This window comes from Ptychodera flava, chromosome 22 (genome assembly GCF_041260155.1).
Source record: "Ptychodera flava strain L36383 chromosome 22, AS_Pfla_20210202, whole genome shotgun sequence".
Classification (NCBI taxonomy): domain Eukaryota; kingdom Metazoa; phylum Hemichordata; class Enteropneusta; family Ptychoderidae; genus Ptychodera; species Ptychodera flava.
Genome location: NC_091949.1, coordinates 26,182,623 through 26,199,102, shown reverse-complemented (window position 1 = coordinate 26,199,102; position 16,480 = coordinate 26,182,623). Strand labels below are relative to the sequence as shown.

Sequence of the window (16,480 nt, the reverse complement as noted above, 5' to 3'; positions counted from 1 at the left end):
CTTGACCGAACAGTGAAATATGCTATGTACATTGAAGATATAATGATGTAACATTATTGAAAGTTACATGTAATATTTTACTTCAGCCAATTCCTGTTTGCATATTGAATGGGCTTTCCTAATTAGGTATAGATATTTCTAAATGAACTTGACCAAACTTAATGAAACGTGCTATGTACATTGAAGATACTATGATGCAACATAATTAAAGGTTATTAAGCAGTTTTTACCTCAGCCAATTCCTTATTTGCATATTTAATGAACTTTCTTGTAAGGAATATACATTGATTGACTCCATCAAAGTTGAGAAAGTTGCTCCGTACATTGAAGATACACCGATACAACATTATTGAAAGTCATAACGCGTTTTTACTGCAGCCAATTCCTAATTGGCATATTTAATGAACTTTCCTAATCAGGCATATATACCTGGATTTGCTTGATCAGAGTTGTACATTGATGGTATTAGGTGATAATAATATTGTAAGTCATTTCGCATTTTCATGTCAGCTTATCTATAAATCTATAATGTGCATATCTAATGAGCTTTCACAGTTTGGCATATATAGCTTGAAGGACTTGACCAAATTACACTTGCGATATAAAGTCGTGATACAATGACTGCAGTCAAAGAAATTTAATATTTTTATTTCAGCTAATTAAATATTTATATACTTAATGACTTTTGTAATAAATCTGTGGTGAATATTATTCATTATGTTGATCATAGCACTTTTAGTGAAGTTGCAAACTTGTGGCAAAAGTTTAAATTTACATACAACTGCAATATATAAAAATACGTGAGCGTTTTCAGTTATATCTGGTTTATGTGATGTATCTCAATGTTTACAAGATGATGTTAGGTGGAACGAGAGGACAATCATACAGTCTTCAACACCGCTTGATTCAGTTAGTTCTCGTTCATACAAAAAAGGTGACACTTCCTCAGAGTAACGGTATGTCAGATATTATTTCTCAAAGTAAGGATTATAACAGACCGCCAATATTGGGAACGATCAAGGTTACGTTTAGGTACGTTTATGTACTTGTAATTTTAAACGTAGGTGCATAAATAAACTATGACTTCACTTTAAGAAATACTCAATATGTGATGTGTGAACTTGTTAACACGTGCAGTAATGATTGGTACATGTAAAGTTTTTCCAGACAATTTCAAAGTTGCTTACAGTGACGTGCGGCAATACAGGAATACTTGTACCATGGAATACAGCTTAAGTAACTTCAGGACGTTTGTTCACCTAGTTATAGTAACTGACGTAACTGACAAAATAAAATAACTACATTACAAAGAGGCCCCCCCCTCTATCTCTCTCTCTCTCTCTCTCTCTCTCTCTCTCTCTCTCTCTCTCTCTCTCTCTCTCTCTCTCTCTCTCTCTCTCTCTCTATATATATATATATACATACAAAGCTACAAGCATTGATTCATAGCTATGACACAACATCGGAGCTGCCAATAAAGTGGCATTAGTTAATGCATTCCGTTAAGGGTTTCTCATGCGATAATGTCCCTTATAGGCGATGAAAATATCTGAAAGTAATAAACAAGTGACAGTACTTTTAATGTCACTATAAAGTGCAGTATTCTCCGTACAGAGAAATCCAAGAAACGGTTATGTCTGTGCATACATGATAACATGGTAATTCAATAATTGTATACAAAAGTATACACAGGTATACATAATGCAGAAGGTAAGTGAAGTCATTTCTTAGTACCATGTAATTCAAACGTGAATATTTCACCCTTAATTGTGGAAAGATACAGTCTTCAAGTCTTTGAAGTTTAATATAATTTCCCTCTGCGTCCTCTGATTTGAAACACTCACAGACTGCGACACATCTATTAATGATATGTGCGGGCGCAAAATGTGAACCTGTGAATGTCATCTGATAGCAGGGAAGATGAAAAGGTTCTGATACCCGTATCTTCGTCGAACGGCGTTTACATGATTACTTGTTCACTTTTGCTCCTTCTTCAGTCATCTCTGTGAAGTGTCACGTGAAAACTTTGTGCAAACTGTCAGCAACGACTGCCTTAATGCCGAAGAATTTTGGTTGTCTTCCATCGCTGACTTCTTAATGAAATGGCTGTGTTGTTTAGAGATTGCTTTTCTCTTGATTGTCCACTCTTTTCGGAGTATAAGCGTCAGGGCTCATTCTGAAAAGATAGGAAGACAGATATGATGTAATTGTATGACCTTCTCCATCAGATTTGTTCAAAAAGAGCACATACCTACAAACAGTTCAAGGTAAGGGTAATTCGCGGCTCGAAAGATTTTTAAAAATTTGCTCTAATTTTGCTTACTGAAACTTCAACCCGGTTCTGCCAAAACCAAGAATATAAATGTGGAGTCACCTTGCAAACAAATTACAAACATACATGTCCTGAAATTTATCAATACTTGAAATTCAGAATGGGCACCTTATGCTTCTGTTGGAAAAAGTGAAGCGTCCATTTTCATGAAAACAAGACGATGAAAGCTGCATTTGCTAGACGGACTAAAAAGTCAGTCTTCAAGTCAATAAACTAGTAAAGTAAGCATGTCAATATATCAGTCCGCAAAGCTCCGTCGAGGGTACTTCAATAGGAAATCAAAGCAATTTGTTTAGCTTCCATATTAGAGCTCCATCAACGTAAGCGAAGTCGGCATATATCCATCAGATTCATAATACGTTTAACCAACCGAAAAAAACAAATAGCACAGAAAGTTCGGTATATTTTCGGGCTTCCTTTTACGGGAACAAGTAGCCCTCAGGAAGACCGTAGTAGTTGACAATGCATAAAGCAGCTTTAAGCTACGCAGCGACTCATGTGTGACTTTCTTTTTGCTTCGTCTGAGGAAGAAAGGTAAAAAAAGGACAATCCTTTGGGATGCTTGTACATTATTGCGTTATATACATTTTATTAGAAAAGCATACATCCTAGAACAATTATTAATTATTACAAACGAGTCAAGTACTTTACCGTGTCATCCAACTGTACGGGACTCTCACGTATTCTCAGTACCCATCGGTTTCGTCTGCATCTTTGAACCGGCACTGTTGGTTTTCTGGTTAGACAAACGCAACAAATGGTTTGAAGAGTTTCGACTCGAACTCAAGTGTGTCGTTGACGTGAACATGGATCGTTTTCTGGATACCCATGATACATTTCGATGTCTTGACAGACGTCCACACATGACAAACCGATGAAAAAGTCCTCTCATGTCGGTCTGCATTAAATAATACAGATATAATTACATCTATATAGTATGTCATTGATGCGGTATAGGCTTTATCTGTTTAGTCGTTTTTTGTATAATTGTTTGAAATCAAAAGCAGCTTTGGTAAAAACGCTTACCGAAGAATGACAACATGATGTTTAATAAACACTGGCGACGAACGCAAAGATTTTAGCTCTAGCAACTTAATAATTTCTGACTTGAAGGCACGGTGTCATGGTCGCCGCGAGTGGGTACACAAATACTGTAAACAAAGGACTGAATTCGTCGCAAAAGATTGAAATAATACGTACATTTTCAAAGATATAATTGCTTTGTTATGCAAATCGAAAACATCTTTCCGAAGATTTGATACCTTTTTCGTGGCGAAGACAATGTAAATTTAAAAGATACAGCTATGGGGGCTTTAGTTACGAATTAAGGTCACACTAACTGTATATAGCATCTGTATACCACACATTTGAAATAGTGACAGTTCAGAAGCTAAAGCTTCAAAATGCCTTAATCTAGAATTTTCTTCCATTCGAAACTACTTTACCTTAAATCCATCGTTCAGGAAACTGTAGATGATTGGATTCATAAAACTGTTTGACATCGCCAGCCATAGGACACAGGCATTAATCTGTCTCAGCATGTCCTGACGTGACGGGTCATCAAAAATGTACGGCATAAACTTGACAACCAAGTTAAACAGTTGTAGAGGCAGCCAACATATGCTGAACATAAGAACTACCACGATTAGCATCTTTATTACCTATGAGGGAATTCAAAGTAAATATTACGTCAATACGAGTCAATCAACGTGATTTTGATGCGTCTTTAGTTTTCAAATCTGAAGGCCGTTTAACTTAAGGTTATAAGCGCCTAGGAAGTCAAAGACAAATTTACCTGGATGAAACTTTCAATGATACTCCAACCAAATCAAGAATAGACTCGGGGGAGGTGGGCATGCAACGTTTGGTGTTAGAAAAACAAATTACCTGACATTTATCGATACTTCAGGTTCAAAATGGCCACCATCCCCGTGTTTACTCTATGGGGCACTAGGCAAAATGCTTGATATACAACAACACACACACACATATACTGACTCTCAACCTATGTCAAATACGTAAAGTATACAAGTACGTATACTAATAAAATGCACAAGTACAGTGTACACTTGATGTGAGAAGATCGGCTGGAATTACGTATAACTGGACCTGCTGGAATTACGGATAGCCGGCTATTGAATCACTCTTTTTTGGGAGTGGAGATTTAGCCGAGCGGTTCTCTCTGTGGCCTCTCCGCTAGGCGACTGATGCCGTATGTTGTGGGTTCGAACCCGAATGAAATCTAGCCGTATCTTCATATAGATATACGCACCGTATATCAACGTATTGATATGTTCCATATCCAAAGATATACGTAACATGTAAAACTAATTTTGTGTTCCATATTCGTCAATATACGTAAATATACTGAACGTATATCAAGCATTTTCCCAGTGGGGGAAAATGAAAATTTTTATTTTCAAATAACTAAGACGGTAAAAGTTTTTCACAGTCCAAGAGCTTTAATATGAGTCTCCACTGGTAACAGATTAGAAAAGAATTGTAACAATTTGAAAGTCCGAAATTCTCTCCCCGGGGCGTATTCTGCCTTAACACAAATCGCCAAACTGACAAAACGCAAACACATCGAAACATGGCCGATTTTAGGGTCTACTTAAGTGTACATGTGTATTTTACCGAATAATAACGGGAAAAGTCGGCGGTAAGTGTGCTTTGCCCTATGATTTACATTTTTAAAATTTGAATCCAAATTAAATAATCAATTTCCTCTTTGCCAAAATCCTGATGGATGTGCGACTGAAAATAATTTCACGCCTTTTTAAACATTAAAGTGGTATTCAGCCGTGTGAATTTATGAAAGTAAAGGCAGAGTTAAGTTGTTTCCATAAATTAAACGGCTAAGTCACGATATCAAAGCAATGCCTTCTCCAGTTGTCAAATCGACTGTGTGTTTTTGCATTGCCTAGATAATTTGTTGACGCGGACAGCATTTCATACCAATCACTGGTAATCTAGGGCGTTGTCAGGGTTAGGGACGGGGTCCGCAGATAGTGACCCCTAAGAAGGCATTTTAGTCAGTCTTCAAAGGTTTGTGTCCATTGGTCGTCACGTATGCCAACTGTACATGTTCAATCATATTTTGTCATGTACAATCACTCAAGGGCAAGTAATACAGTTTGCGGGCAAAAAGAAATTCCAAAGAAGTGCAGGAGCATACTTAGAGAAACCAAGAATATTATCCTGTAAACACTCACATCTACGCAAGAGGAGGCAAACAGAGTGACGTGAATGTATGTTTTTCTTAATTTGGATGGGGCTGACATTTCTTGTTTACATGAATGACTGCCCGGACAGAGACATCGTTTTTGCTCAAACATTGTTGTGATACCTAACATAAAGGAGCACGACTTTTGTGCATATTATATCGCGCGTCACAAGGACTGAGTAATTTATCCATATGCCAACCATTGCCCTAAAAAGAAACAAACAAAGGAATAGTTCATTTTCGTCAGTGTCAGAACACGTATCCAGGTTGTCAATGCACAAAAAAGGCGTCATAAACAAGTCAACTCCATCAGTATGTGGACTGCATAAAATTAGTCTATCATGCTAATCGAGGCCAAGTGCAAGGTTTCAAAATGCACATTCAAATATAAAGTAATTCAAATGATTTGAAAGTGAATATTAAAACATAGACAAGTATAACTGTTTGGTAGGCCATTATATCAATTATTCCAATATTTTAAATCATCATTCTTAGACTGTGAATTTTAACATTTACTGTGAAAGTTGCTGTCAATTGTGGGACAGTTGTATCCATTTCGGTTGGCACAGTTGGGGTTTTACATGATCCGCACAAATCGAGCAGTAACTTCAAAAATCAAATTACTACCATTCAGAGCTGATGAAAAGACTTAACAGTGGTAGCTGTGATGGAATATTCACAGTTGTTGTACACCCATATTCATTGAATATGCATCAGTTTCCTCCACTTTCTTCTTTCAATTCGTGCTTACGAATCGGTTTTATGCTTGTCACCATTAAAAAACCAGGCAGCTGGAAGTTACTTTTCACTGGTTTTATTTTATGAGCAAAAGTAATTTCTCCTACATGTCTAAGAGTTGTAAAATGTTAAAACGTTGCAAACCATGGAACTAAACGTCACCCTTCATTGCAAATCGTTTAACCATGTTATCATATCAACTCGCGCATAAGTGAGATAATGTTGATGATGATGTTTGTGTACGTCGAAATCGTGCATATGCATATTTAAGCCAACGATGTTGGTTTGAGCATAGTTGGATGGGTACTGTAATATGTTGAACACTTAAGATACATTTCACTTCAATTTCAGAAGTTGGCAGAATTCGAATCAAGTTTCAACATGTTACGGCATATGTTGAGAATGCATTATTGAGGTTCAATACTTGCCACAAATTCGACATGTCACATACAATACTGTGTAAGGGAGGGTACGTCAAGAGATGCATAAATGACGGGATATGACACTTGCCCTAGCAGTCTTGTCTTTAAGGTCGTGCGTGAGTCGAAATTGAAACACTTAAAGTTTTGCTCTGACTTTCGTCAACGGAGCATTCAACCATTCTCTTAACAAAGAAGAATGAAAGTCAGGGGTGACCGTGCAAAGTTTTGTAACAGAGAAAGAAATTATCTAATGTTCCCCCATATTTGAAATTCAAAATGGCTACCATCCCTGTGTTTACTCCGTTAGGAAATATCATACCTATTTTTTTTTTGCACATAAAAAGATGGCTGAAACTTTATTCACTCCAAGAGCTCCAAAATGAGCTCCCAAAAGAGGTAGACCATAAAAGAGTTGTGAAAAATTTTGAGGCCGAGTAAGAAAGAATTTCTAAAAGTTTTGCGTGGAATCGGATTCAATTTCTTGAACTTTATACAATCCAAGAAAAGTGTCCTGGAAAATGAATGATACACGAACTCCTTGAGTAGATTCTCATTCTTCGTTTCTCAATGGTGCATGTATACCAATGCGCGCTTAGATAACTAAAATTTAATGTAGGAAACTGATGGGTCTACAGCCGTCTGCACGCTTTGAAAATTCCTAGGGTTACCTTTCAAGTGACAGTGTACAATTTCATTTTGTATCTTATCCAGACAACACCCAGCACTCGCTATTCTAAAAAGAAACCTTCACACAAAATGATACTGAAGATTTGATACTTGATCGACCGGAGAAATAAGACACTTACAATTGAATACTGAACAGAAAAATGCATTAATAGCTGAAAATCATGAAAATTTAATCAGAAACAGACACACTCAAGGGAAGGTGGAAAACAAATAACCATTATTAAATCAATCAGTCGTGTACGATTTTCAGTGCACATTAACAACAAAATGCATCCACACAGGCCTATGTTAACTGACATGAGTATGACGTTAAAACAAACCCAATAATTTGATCATACAAGGTAATAAAATTACCGAGTCGCATAAACACAAAAATGGCAATTTCAGGAAGGGTCATCTTGAACCATGAATATTATGTGTGCTAATTCTCATATGGTCAGCGTTCCTTTTTGCTGCCGAAAGATAGTATCAACAATGCATGTCGTCTGCTTGCTGAGTACAGTAACGACATCATGAACAGCGTGTACGTCCCTTTGACTAGTGGCATATGCCACCTTTAACTCACCAAAATTTTATCTTCATCATCGCTTTACAAACATTTTACATATCAAACGACTCAATATGTTGTCAACCCCAAAGCTAACGAATTCTAAATCTGTCAGCAATATTGCGGTATTTTCGATTTCGACCAACGAATTACCAAACACGGACAAATAAGTGCCGAATCTGTCTTATAAAACAGTAAACGCACAAAACAATTTACCCCGGCATAAAAGGAAGGACGTTTACCCAAACACTACCACTGGTGAACAATCCCAGGGGATCAGCTGGGGAAACATTTGAAAATGGTATGTCTAATGATACCCTGGCTGAGCTATCCCTCGGGATCAGCCACAACAATCTGACAGTGCAAATGACATCAAGCTAAAGGGAATCTAATACATATCCATTTAGTTCGATTTCGACAACTTCTTCAAGAGAGATCTAAGTGAGATAAGATATTCCAAGGTGGTATTAAGTGTGTTCGCCTACTTCTCACAAGGCTAAGCACATCTTTTATAGGTGCATTTTGGGAAATCTAAACGTTGTCGAGACATAAATGACATATAAATGTCATTTAAAATTTAAAGCTCGGTGATTACTGTTTTGTGCAAACATCCACGCCATATTATCAAAGCATACAAGGCGTGAAGTTTTCGAGTCTGAAGTTGCAAACATTATTGTACCCTTCCAAGGCGATGAATTGTCCTCAAACAACCGAGCTTGTAACTCCGTTAAATGTACATTTTCTGAAAGCATAGATATTGCCAAATGCTGTCCTATGTATATAGTAACCAGAGCACACATAAGGATCACGTGATAGTACATTTGAACACTAGTAACTTTAACACAACCTTCCCTGTGCAAAACCTGCAGTGTTTCTGGTCAAAATTTGCGTAATCAAAAAGTGTTGTACCAATCTTGCAAACTATGTTTGCAATTCTTGCCAGAGGCTCTAGACCTAGAATATTCCGATTAAACCACTATTGTTAGCTGTTGGCCAAGCCAGTGATATTTGGACCACAGATTGAACCACGTGTAATTCACCTGAAACGCATCTTTAAAGCATATGCTTTGCACAGTTCACATAAAATTTTATAGGCCCGTTGTATACTTGCAGAACATAAGTAATTGGAAAGGTCAGTATTTATGTGCTCAGATATACTTCCCTAATATTCTTCGTTCAGCGAAGGAAGAAAAAATTATTAAATTTGTTGTCCTGGCCAAGGACTAGATAGGCTCTTGAAGTACTACCTTCTTGGTCTTCACCAGATTTTGTCTTGTGTGATTGTATTATTATTGTCACTTTTATGATGCTAATATTGTATATGTGTCAGATTTGCATTATTTTCATTTTTTCTGGTGTTAAAGGTATACAGTCACCTGTAATCTAAACATGCCCATATATGGTCAAAGAGGCGTTCCTTGGTATTCGAAATACCCATATTAGGGCGCTGTTCTTAAGAAGCGGCCATCCGCTTAAAATATGTGATTGGTTAGATTTTCTCTTTCCATGATTACTGTGGCAAATTTGGAACATGTGACAGTATACCTTTAATATTGTTTTGTATCTTTTGCATCATTTACATCATTTTTTGTGGTTAAATAAATATTAAGCACATAAAATAGAGAAAACAAACCGAGTGACGTACTGACCGAGTCACCAGGAGTCGAAGACGAGTGGTAGCACTGTTATTATGTCACAAGTATTTTTCGAGCTGAACGAAGAAAAATAAAGGAATTATATGCTTGTCACATGCACAGACCAAGAATTCATAATTTTTTGCAAACAAAGTAGTTTTCCTCAACAAATCCACGTTTAAACTACTCAGCTACGTTTTGGAAATTTCAATACGCCATAGGCGTTATACACGATTTCAAAAGTAGCAAAGGCCTAGAAATTTAACTCAAAAAAATTACGATATATTTCGAGAACAAAAATCGACTGAACCGAAACGGCGCTTACACTGTGCAACATCGCGCCCAACCGTACTCTCATTGCACAGCAAGAGCCAACCCACGGTAATGCGACCGGCTTCGACTTTCGTTGTTTCTAGTAATTATACATAATTCCTTAGGAATATACAAGCGTAACACTCGTAGTCTATGAAAATATTGATTTCATTGGGCACTTTTTTGAGGCTCAGCGTACAGCTTGATAATTAATGAGTACTTGCATTCCCTTGTTGTTGCTCAGGAGTACTCTGTGCGTAGAAAGTTCTGGCGGCGATGGGGTCTGTACTTCCATATTGGCGACAAAACTAAAACAGAAGGACTCAAAATTTGCTAAGTGGATGTATTTTGTCAGACTCTAAAAACTGATTTTACAAATTTTGATCGCCACAAAATACGGGCCGCCATATTGTTTGTTATTTTGACAAGCACATCGAAGATCGACGCAAATACTTCCCGACACACCAAAATTGATGCCAGTCGTAAAACGACCAGAGAATAATCCCGGTATTTTCTGTTTAGAGACGACAAACGTGGCTTGTGCAAAGGGATAAAGATCGAAATACCTCGACAGTGCAAAGTGCAAGCGCAATGTACTAATGTTCTGTCTCAGATAGTCGAAGAAGAGCAAAAAGTAAAAATCTATTGTGTAAGGATATGGTTTGAAAGGTTAAGCCGGTTAGTGAACAATACTCTTGCACTTAAATTGGAAGTGAGCACGATTTGCTTTGAAGCAAACTTTGCAATCTACTGCAAGACCTGAGTAAAGTCTACTCAGTACCGATGTGTAGCTCGAACATTATATATATATATATATATATAATATATATATATATATATATATATATATATATATATATATATATATATATGTATATATATATATATATAATATATATATATATATATATATATATATATATATAAACTATATATAATTTTGTAACCCCTTTTTTATGCTAATATATCAGGTCCAAAGCTTAAGCTTTAATATGCTATTCTAGAATCTCCTTGCTTTTATCCTTGTTCATGCCAGTTCTAGTCACACTGACTGTTGAATAATGACGATGAAATCGTATTATTTTCTTCATCTGTTGCGAAACCATAGAATAAGAAAATATAAAAAAGCATTCCACCTTTAAGATGGAAATTTTCCTCGGCGATTTGCTTTATGTATACGGAAACTGTTACAATGATTAGCTGTTCTGCCACTTGAGTAGCCTCACTTAAACATTTTGGGTATGTAGAGATTCTACAGAATTAATTTTTTTTTTGTGAAAAGCGAATATCTTTATCTTTACCGCCATATACTTTCAAAAACAGAACAAAGCGGCAATTTTTGAATTTTAAATGTTGGTTAATGTTAGTTCATGTGTTTCTCATATACCAAGGTTTACACGATAGACCTTGATATCCATGAGTAATTTAAAATTTCGCATGGAAAATTTCATCAAAAGTCTAAAATTTCAAATTACTATATAAACGAGTCCTTCTATGCCAATGGAGGCAACTCGTCATCGCCTTATGTCCCATCCGGAATGAAGAGGACTGAGAGAGTCTACGCCAATGAGGTTTAATACTGTGTAATTGTTTTTACCCCTAAATATCTTGAAAATGCCTAAAATGCTATTCAAAACCTAACTATTCATCAATATAGTAATTTACTGTGAAACAGCAATCTTTATTTTTGAAAAAAAACGAGCGAGTTGTAGTTTTCACCCCATTTTAATTTTCTTCATCGCAAAAGAAAACACATAATACAACTTCACAGTGCAGTATACCCAGTGCAATTTGTTCTGATAAGACTTTTAAACAAAACAATGTCAAAAGGCGTGCTTCCCAATATATTGTAGGCGAGATTGATTTTGCTGTAAGAAGCACAGTCATTCTCAAAACTTGTGAAATATAAACTTCCTTCAACACAAAGAACCCCTTTAAAACTAAATTCGCTTTCTCGACGAGCAATTTTCTACCTTTTAAGGTAACTCTCTCCTGAATATACAGCAGAAAAAGTTCAATATCTGTTATACGAGGAAAGCACAATGTTTCTTCCAAATCTAACGAGTCAAAAAACACTTTTCTGTCATCTTGGCTTATTAAAATGAAAACCGATACCTTTGTAGGTGTGTAGGTACCTTAAATTGCGAGTTCATATCTTGTAGAAAATTACTTGAACTTCTCTGGAGATATCTTTCAGTACATAGTCATTAAATGTTCATTGGGTATTTCAAACCAATGTAATTGATAGCAAAGAAAGTCACGTTTTAGAGGCGCAGAGAGCTGCAGCCCCCAAGAGGGACCTCTGCAATAGAGTAAAAGAAGCGTGGGTTGTGTAATGTGATACGTACAGGCGGCGAACGAACAAAGTGGCTTAAAATTGATAACGTCTTCGTTAAAGCAATTATTTCTTATTCCGAGCAACAAGTACAGATGATCACATCACTCTGAAAAACTCCAATTTAAAGGTTACATGCTCCATTTTAAAGTAGATGTAGGAAGTCTGGGGATCGGTTAACACTTGTCCAATTATATTTTCGACCACGAACGCGCCCTAGTGACCGGTGTATCTATGGTTACCAGATCAGCATAGCCAATTGTAAGGAGTCTCGGCTAGTCGAATGGTAAACCTATACCATGGAGGTAGAAAAGAGTCTCGTTTCTACCTCAACGCCTACATGAGGGTTCGTAAGGTTTTAGGATGTTTTACAACATATATAACAATTTTTGGTAAAATGTCTTCGCAACATACAAAGAACAGCTGATAGATTTTGTCCTGGCAATTACAATACATTTTATACATGTAATTTTGCAAATTGTCAAAACTATTAACACCTCGACTAGGGTAAACTACATACTTCCTGAGAAAACCGGCTCAACTAACACTTAGCACAAATATTTGTAATTGCTAGCAAAGTCTGGAAAAATCTACCTTACTGTTTCTCAAAGAAAAGATTAACATTCGTTTATAATGTAAGTGATATGATGAAATTGGTGTCTTCCTAAAAAGGTCATTGAGACTACCAAGTAATGAGAAGGAAACAGGAGGAACAAGAAAATCACTCTTTCTTCGATGAATCTTTCTGTGAACAGCACCTGTCTAGTTTTAGCTTCATTTTGGCCGATTTCATAACAATTGACTAAATCAAATCGTTATCTCCTTCGTTGGCTTTGTCCGTACAATATACTGACTTGTCAATCATTTGTGAACAAATACTTACCTTTTTCTTGGAATTTGCACACGATTTGTCTCGTTGTTCGTCCGCGTTTCCGGGAAGTTTCCGTCCCCACAGCTTTATACCGATCCTAAGGTATGTGAAGAGCAAAGCAATCAGTGGCAGAAAGTAGGAAATGAGGATCACGAACATTTCATAGACAGTGGCCGCCGTCTCGGAGGGCCACCACTCCGTGCAGAGGTAAATATCCCTCCTAGCCCATACGAACGGCTTTGCCCTGGCAAACACAGCCTGTACGATGGATAGTGACACTGACATCAGCCATATTAATGCAATCAGTATTTTGCCTTTGGTCTTCGTTATTCGTATCTTCAAGGGATGCATGACGGCGAAATAACGATCAACGCCGATCGCTGTGAGTGTGTATATACTCACGAAGACAGAAACCTGGTGGGTAAAGATGAACGAATACAGGTTTGAGATTAAGGAATATACATACCAAATATGCACAAGACATTACCCATTCATCAGTTCGGTCACATGCAGCGATAGGAAAACAGATATTTATAAGAGCAACGTATCACTTCTCAGCCACCATTTAGTGACTGGGTTGAGCATCTACGAAGCCCCAGTGAAACTTTAGTGTATCTGCCTTACAGCATGGAAGCTGTAGTCTACTTCCGTGGTCAAAGTGGCCAAAAGTTACCATATTTCAGTTTAAGGTAGCGTGGATATCCTTTGATTGCACTGCGAAAGATTGTTTTGGAAAAAGAAGATATTGCATGCCTCTGCACCTATAAAATGATTCTAGTCTGTGGTCAACAGTCCGCTTTGGCTTGTTTGATATTTGAACTGTTGTCAATGTCCTGTTTTACAAAGGATTTTATTTGAAATACTTTTTTCAGCATTAGACCATGGAGAGACTGTCATTATTCAACAATGAACAACTTTTCCGTAAGTGTCTTCAAAATCGTTCGACTATTCAAATTCGGACATCTCAGAACTCAACGTTCTGAACCTACACTCAAAATTTACACGTGAAAATTTTAAATCATTCTATCTCAATATCTACAGTAAATTTTCGGGATCACCAACCAAAGGTGTGTACTCCAGCATAAATTAAATAAATTTTCTTATTTTGAGATGCAAGATGGTCGTTATACCCTATGTTAACTGCCTTGGGGAAATTTCATAGAAAACAAAAACAAAACGTCATATCCGTCACCAGATTCAAAATGAGTCCGTACAAGTAGTGGACCAGGGAAGTAATGTGTGAATGTTAGAGTCCGAATGCCTGTCCCCGAGGTGCATTATACTTTATGTGTGCAAAGGTGGACCATAAAAACAATAACGACATTACACCATGAATTTTAAGACTGTTTGTCCAAAACTTAAAATATTATGTTGTCCGCTACGGTGACAATCAACAAGTCATCAAATGGTAGGCTGTACGTTAGTTATACCGGAAATCAAGCCAAATTATCAAACTCACGCATGCATATACTTCTCAAGTTTTTTGGTCTAGCCCTTTGCCGAATATAATCTTTGAAGAAATCAACCAATTCAGACCAGCAATTATACTTGTTGCAGGCAACATGTGAAATTTAAACTACATAAAGTGATAATGCTGCACTACTTCTTCTATGAATTCTGTCTCTCCTTCGGAGAGTCAGCTCACCTATCCTGTACATGTGATGGAATCAATTTGCTGATTCAACTTTTTGCAAAAGTTAAATGGAGGTACTTTTTGTACTTAATCTGTTCGAAGTATCATCATTATGTCCATCGTAAAGGATTTCAATAGACAGAACGTGCTGGGTTTTTCCCTCAATTGACAAATAGTTTTAGTGCTCATGAATGTCATGTGAGTCGTTCAAAAGACATTTTCCGCAGCGAAGCATTTATTTGAAACCTAAGAAAGTATGCCATGCGTTTGTCGCCATGGCTCTATTATCCTGATTAGCTGTAAAACGTGAACTTGAATTGTAAATCGGCCTATTGGTAGTTGATCACGATCTCATTTTGTGATAAGTATTTTCTTGAAAATAGTTTCTTGAAAATTACAAAGATACCGTGAAGACCGCCATTATGGCGACCACGCGGTGGTTTGCGAGTTATCGTGTGGAAATTGCGCTCGACCACGTCGAATCTTAAATGACTAAGGGACTCCTTGTCCTCAAACGTCGAGAAGAAGTTGACTTTCCTTTCGACTACAAAATCTCTTCTAGTGACAATTCTATTGATAAATGGAGATAAATATGTTGTTTATTCAATGTTGTAAAATCCTTAGAGTACTTTTGTCGATCTTCTTGGTCAATTTTTAGCATATGTCTTATTCCATGTAGAGTAGAGTTGTGCAGTTAAGCTAAAGATAAATGATTCGATTCCTACAAAAGAGAATCCTGAAAACAATGAGTAGTTATTTGATATCAGGTATTTGATAGCCTTGCGACATATCCACATCATTCCAAAGACTGTCTATTCGCATAGAATGATTAATATGGTTCAATGAGATATAAAGTGTATTTTTCATTTAATTAACTTATATATATATATATTATATATATATATATATATATATATATATATATATATATATATATATATATATATATATAGGTTTTAAATTCAAATTGATCAATATAATTCAGATTTGTCGAACAAATAAGGCACAAAAATAATTATACTGCTTCTGAACGTGGATTTGAAATTGTATGTGGGAACAATGTGTGAGTGAATAGACACAGTACTTCGTCAAACTATACATTTCAATAAGGGTTAGTGTTGAGGCATTATGCACCTCGAAAGTGAAAAACTAAAACTTTTGCTAAAACTTTTCTTGAGGAATCTTTTTTAACCATTCTCTTTTAAAATCAAGAATAAAAATCGGGGGAAGGGGTCCACCTTGAATGTTTTGGTACCGGAAAAACAAATTACCTAAGATTTGAAATTTAAAATGACCGCCATACCTGTGTTCTCTCTATCGACACAAAATAAAAACTATTGTCGAAAAACTAAGAGGTCAAAAACTTTTCCTACGCTAAGAGCTTTAAATTGAGACCCTAGAAGTGATTGATCAGAAAAGAACGGTAAAAGTTTCAGACACAAAATATGTCTCCAAGGCTCATTGTACCTTAAAGAAAGATTAGCCATTTATGTTGTACCCAATACACCTAGCAATAATAGTGACATGCACATTGAAATATTTAATGCACTTAAGTCTTATCTGTAGTTTTTGTTCAAACTTTGGTAAATTAAAAAAATGTGGTTCTCAAGGACAACCGTTCTTAATAGGGACATTTTAGGGCTTGACGTAATATAAGAAAATTAATGTTTATCCTTATGGTCAGTAAAAGATATGGAATGGCCTAAAATATGCAAAGTAAAGGAGTGTATTATTAAAAATCCG

General features: G+C 36.4%; 1 long non-coding RNA gene across 1 annotated transcript; it reads right to left on the bottom strand.

Annotated features, from left to right (window-relative positions):
• Positions 1–1,776: 1,776 nt before the first annotated feature.
• LOC139122413 (uncharacterized) lies at positions 1,777–3,976 on the bottom strand. The gene is made up of 3 exons (XR_011549453.1): positions 3,778–3,976; positions 2,984–3,230; positions 1,777–2,176 (listed from the first exon to the last, which is right to left on the bottom strand). It is a non-coding gene; the product is annotated as an uncharacterized lncRNA (long non-coding RNA).
• Positions 3,977–16,480: the final 12,504 nt, after the last annotated feature.